Genomic DNA, 6,000 nt, shown 5'->3' on the forward strand with positions numbered 1-6,000 from the left:
CGCGTGATGCCTCGATCCACGAGGTCGTCGAAGTTCGCAGCAAATGACACGCTCTTGGGGAAAGCTCGGGCGCAGGGGGCGGTTCTGATGGTGGCCCGGCTGGGGCTACGGCTTCTCGCCGGAGTCGGGCGCGACCCGAGCAGGTGATGGACTTGGCCACTTTTGGGGTAGGGCCTAGTCCGTCTCAGGGGCGTGAACCGAGTCCGCTGGCGAAAGCAAAGGCGCCGCGCAAAGCGAGTGGAAAAGCTGTTGTGATCGGTGACGACCTAGAGGGACAGTTTGTGTATCTGGATGAGCATGGGGCGCAACGTACTGTGAAGCGAAGTGATTGTAGCCGAGGGTCGAGTAAAGGTATTGGCCGTCTGTTGGAACAAATAGCTCTCGGGCCGAACCGTAAGGAGCCGGATGAGAAAGGGCTAGTGATAACCCGGTTTAAATGGAAATCATGCAATGTTTGAGTACGCGAAGTTTGTCTTGTTTTGATATAACGGCTCACCTATACATGTTGTTACGTTGTGTTTATTAACCATATGTGTGTAATTGCAGCTGGTAAGTGGATTTCAGAAATTGAAGGAGATTGCTCAGTTCGCAGAGGCAGATAGAGAATCTGTAGTGAAGCTGTCTGACGAGCTGAAAAATGTTCAGGAGGCCGCGAAGATGGAACGCGAGGAACTGGAAGATCTGAAGAAAGCACATCAAGCTCGAAGTCCGCCAAGATGCTTTGAAAAATACCGGGCGTAAGAACCGAGGCAAAAAAGCTACAGGGAGCGGAAGAGAATGTTCTGGCAGCGACTGTGGAAATTGGTAGGCTGAACGACTATACCATACACTGCAGGAAGGTTGTTCAGGACGCTACCAAGGCCTATGACGTTCTGGATACGGACTTTGTTGAACTGGAAGCGGACTATAACGCTTTGAAGGAAGACCATGCACGCTGTACATCTCGGACCGTGGTAGAAACAGTGTGGAGATGCCGGCCAGTGTGCTTGCTTCTTCAGTGATCATTCCAGAAGTCGTGGTACCGCGAGTTGAAGCTGCTGCGTCTGATATGCTAATGAGTTTGAACTTTGATGGAGTGACGGTTGTAGTGGATGGGAGGGATGCTGAAATTGATGAATCGCTCGTGCCTGGAGAATTAACCGTCGTGCCCAGAGAGGACAAGCTGTAAATTTGATTTGTTATGTTGTCAGCTTATAAGTTGTGATACAATAGAGCTAGTTTCCTGGGGTAACCTGGGCAGTTCGTCTTTTTATTTGTATGTGCCATTACTGTGAGCGATCTGGTACCTCGTTCTGGTTTGAGGTAACCATGTGATGACGAACATTGTTTAGCCTGGTTGGATTTCCTGAGTAGTCTCAGCAACTCGGCTAAAGAACGAATGATAGTTCAGGTCTGTTAGGACAGGTCGTTGTATGCTTATATACCATGTTCTTTGTTTGTTTCTTCACTGTGCGGGTATACCGCTTGCTTAATTGTGTTTACGAATGATTATACTGCTATAGCTATGCATAGTTGTTGTGCTGCGGTGATAACTGCGTTGCTAATAACTGGGAAGCTTGGATGATCGTCCTGTTGTTAACTTGTTTGCAACTGTTCGGCGGCGCTCGGGATGATGTGATGACATCGTTGGGCTCTCGTTCAGGACGAAGTGTGTTGTGTTCAGTGCCGCAGACGGTAATATTCCCACATGTGCGCAACACGTGTAAGAAGACGAGCAGTTCAAAGGACATAATGATGGCGGGCAGATGGCGTTTGGCGTCTCAAGATATTTATGAGGCGCTTAGGGAAAAGACATTTTATATTAAATAAAACTGTCCATAGAATACCAAAAAAAAAAAGGTATTTGCTCATCGTCTTGTCGTTGCTTGTCTCTGCCTTCTCGCTCTGCCCTATCGCTGTGCACTACCTTCGTTTCTGCTTCTTCAGGTACGTTCATTCTTATCTGTGAATGTTATTCCATTGAGAAGGACTTGGAGTAAAGCTTTAGCTCATGCCACAGTATCTTTGTTCCAAGGTTTGATCATGGCTAGATGTCGCCCGTACGTTGGAGGAGAAGGGAGTATGAGGGAAATGTCGCCTCTGATCATGGATGAGATGGAGTTTGATCCTCCCGTACATGGTGATCGCGGTAAGAGGAAAGCTGCTGCTGTAGAGGCGAAAGGTCATAAACGACCTAGGAGGGTTGGTCGTCCGGCTGGCGGCATTATGTTTAGATCGCCGCAGCGGGTAGGGCGACACGATCATCTCTTCTTGAAGTGTAGCGACTGACGAGGGCAAGGTTGCCCAGTCGCTGGTGAGAGTTCGTCCCCGCGATGTGGGGATGTAGGGAGCAAATTCTACTACCTGGGGAAGACGGGGAAGAAGCGTATGGTGAAACGCTCAGACTGTAGCTTCCACTCAGCGCCCATAGCGACTAGCGTTTTGAAGGGGATTGTGCTGGATGGTGATAAGGCAGAGGTGAAAGATGAGGACATGGAGACGCTGCTGGGGACGATAGACATGGCCGCTTGTTTGGTGAGTTCATGACGCACTAGGTTGTTATGTCGGTTTCCAAGGCGATCTGATGCTTTAACTTCGTTCGTGCAGTTTCTTGCAGGATACGATAAGTTGAAAGATGTTGTGCAAAACACGGAGACTGATGATAACCCTCACGTCGAGCTAGGGTGTATACGAGCTGCGTGGGGGGCTGACAAGAGAAAGCTGGAAGTGATGATGACCAAGTACCAGAACGTTGCTCGAATATCTTGATTAGTGGTGACGTGGACGGAGCTAGAAAGGGAATTAGCTGTAGTGACTGCTTATGCTAAAAAATGCCAAAAGGTGGCGCGCAAAGCACAGAAGGCGTATACCAAAGCCTGTGTTGCATATGCCGCTCTGGACGAGAAGTATGACGCCTTGAAGAAAGCGGTAATCGCGATGAGCGAGGGGGTAGGGGATGTGTGTGATCTTTGAGATCTGCCCGGCACCATTTTCTTTAACGCTAACGCGACACCAGAAAATAAGCATGTCCTAACTGATATTTGATGATGTGCTCGACCTTTGTCTTAGTCAGCAACAATTTGTAAGTGTTGTTTACATTCTCCTCTCTTATATAAGAGTCAACAATAGAGCTGTGTCTTCAGGCTTGCCTGAGCAGTTCGCCCTTTTAGTACAGAGAACTGGTTTCCACGGAAGTGGCAGTTCGATACTGTGTTATTTTTGTAATAGACACCGATCTGGATTTTCTGAGTAATCCCAGCAGATCGGTGAATATAGTTGTTGTGGCGATTGGTCACATATTGTTACTGGTTATGCTCCGAATGCATGTTGCTGCTTAGTTGTTGGTATCTAGCGTCTTGCTTATTATGCATGTGGCTTACAATAACTGAGGAGCTTGAAATTAAGTTTAGAAAGATGATCTGCTTGTACTTAGCACTGTCTTTCTTGTTTATCATGTTATAAGAGCAGAGATGTTAGGAGTATGCTAGATGCCCTGAGTCTAGGACTGAGAGTTCTTCCTTAAGTGCATTGCGCTGAGTTTTAGAAGTAAGACTCAAAAGAATGCTCTAGTCAGACTGAACGTGTGGGCCTGTATAAGCGTGAAGCACATGGAGAACGCTTTCGTATAGTCGATTCTAGGGGTATAGGATCGTCGTCGAACGATGCTCTGGGAGGGTTTGTGGAGTCTGCGAGCTCCAGAGAGCTGTCTGCTCGCAGAGAGCGTTCTTGTTTAGTCGATCCTAGAAATATAGGTCATCGACGTGACAAGAATTGGATAGGCTATGGAGCCTGTAAGCTCCAGAGAGCTGTTTGCTCGCGGAGAACGTTCTCGTTTAGTCGATCCTAGAAATATAGGTCCTCGATGTGACAAGAATTGGAGAGACTATGGAGCATGTAAGCTCCGAGAGTCATCGCTCCGCGGGAGAGCATTCTCGTTTAGTCGATCCTAAATATAGGTCCTCGGCGTGACAAGAATTGGAGAGGCTATGGAGCATGTAAGCTCCGTGAGAGATCGTCTTCGGAGAAGCGTTCTCGTTTAGTCGATCCTAGAAATATAGGTCCTCGACGTGACAATAATTGGAGAGGCTATGGAGCCTATAAACTCCAGAGAGCTGTCTGCTCGCAGAGAGCGTTCTCGTTTATGAGAGCGTATGGCGCGCTAAGCGTGTTGGATCAGGGAAGTATACTGGTCGTGCATCTGATGCGAGCTGTAGGGCTGTTTGATGCAAGTAAATGGAATACCTTATACTAGGTAACATAAACATTTAACCTTAAACTTACAGTACTTTGAAAAACAATTTATGCGACAACAATGGCTTTATTGATAAAATCTTTTCAACAGATAAGTATTCCATGGGCGAGGTAACAATTTGCCTTCTTGAGTTTTTATCCAGTACGCTCCATTTCCTACAACGCGTTCCACGATATATGGGCCTTCCCATGTAGGGGCTAACTTGGAATCGTCTTGTGTCTTTTTTAACACTAGATCACCAGGCTGGAAAGATCGAGGATGCACCCGTTTATTGTAGGAGTTCTTCAAGGTTTGCTGATAAGATGCGACTCTGATGGCGGCTAAGTCACGCCGTTCTTCTAGCAAATCGACTTCTCGTGCTAAAACATAATCATTGTTTCCCGTTTCGACGAGCTCAGATCGAGTCGTAGTGACTGTTAGCTCGGTAGGAATTACAACTTCTGTGCCATAACACAAGGAGAATGGAGATTCGCCTGTACTGGACCGCGCTGTGGTGCGATGAGCCCACAAAATCTTCTCCAACTGATTTGGCCATTGGCACTTGTTTCTTTCAATCTTTTTCTTCAAATTCTCTAAGATGGCCTTGTTGCTGGCTTCTGCTTGACCATTACTCTGAGCATATTGTGGAGTAGAGAACGCATGAACTATCTTCCATTTGGCTAGAAATTCTTTAATTGTTCTGCCTTTGAATTGGGGTCCATTGTTCATCACTAATGTATGTGGCAAACCAAATCTGGTGATGATGGGAGTCCAGATGAAGTTTCGGACATGTGATTCTTTGACATGTGCTAAAAGAATGGACTCGACCCACTTGGTGAAATAGTCTGTTGCAGCTAAGACGAACCGAAAACCGGTACTTTTCTGTGGGAAGAATGGTCCCATGATGTCCATTCCCCACATGTGAAATGGCCATGGGCTTGCTATACTGATTAGCTCTCGAGCGGGCTGAATGATGTTGTGGCCAAACGTTTGACATTTTAAGCACCTGAGGACGTATGCTTTGGCATCGATCTGCATACGGGACCAAAAGTAACCTTGCGAAATTGCCTTGTGGGCTAAAGAGCGACCTCGGGCATGATTTCCGCATTCTCCTTCATGGATTTCGCAAAATATCAAAATGGCCCCGCTTGCGGAGTAATGCATCGCAAGTGCGGTCCACCAGTAGATTTTCTGAACAACTTATTGTGCAATATGCAATAACGACGGGCTTGATATGGGATTTGTCTGGCTTTGGCACGTTCTGCAGGGAGCGCGCCATGTTGGATGTAGTCCATGATGGGCTGCATCCAGGTCTGGCTCAGCTGATCTTTGGAGAGAGGGAACAGATCGGTTATAACTAGGGCATGCTCGACCTGGTATGCAGGTCGGTCGACTACCTCAATGAGGAGTTGTCGGGGAACGCAACTCGGTGTTTGAGTGGCTAAGTAAGCTAGACTGTCTGCGTGACGGTTCTCCTCACACAAAAAATGATGTATGGTAGACTTCTTAAAAGAAGGCAATAAATGATGAACGACTTGAAGATATTTCGTAAGGTTACCTTCATAAGTCGTGTATTCTTTAGCAATCTGGCGAACGACCAGTTGCGAGTCACTAAAGACTTGAAGTTCTTGCACACCGAGTTGTAGCGCCATACGAAGGCCCATGATCAACGCTTCGTACTCTGCCTCGTTGTTGGAAGATGCAAAGTCGAGTTGAACTGATTTTTCAACCATAATCCCTTCGGGAGACACTAAGACGACTCCGATGCCATTGCCTCCAGGGTTGCTAGA

Source organism: Coptis chinensis, chromosome 7, assembly GCF_015680905.1.
Source record: "Coptis chinensis isolate HL-2020 chromosome 7, ASM1568090v1, whole genome shotgun sequence".
Classification (NCBI taxonomy): Eukaryota; Viridiplantae; Streptophyta; class Magnoliopsida; order Ranunculales; family Ranunculaceae; genus Coptis; species Coptis chinensis.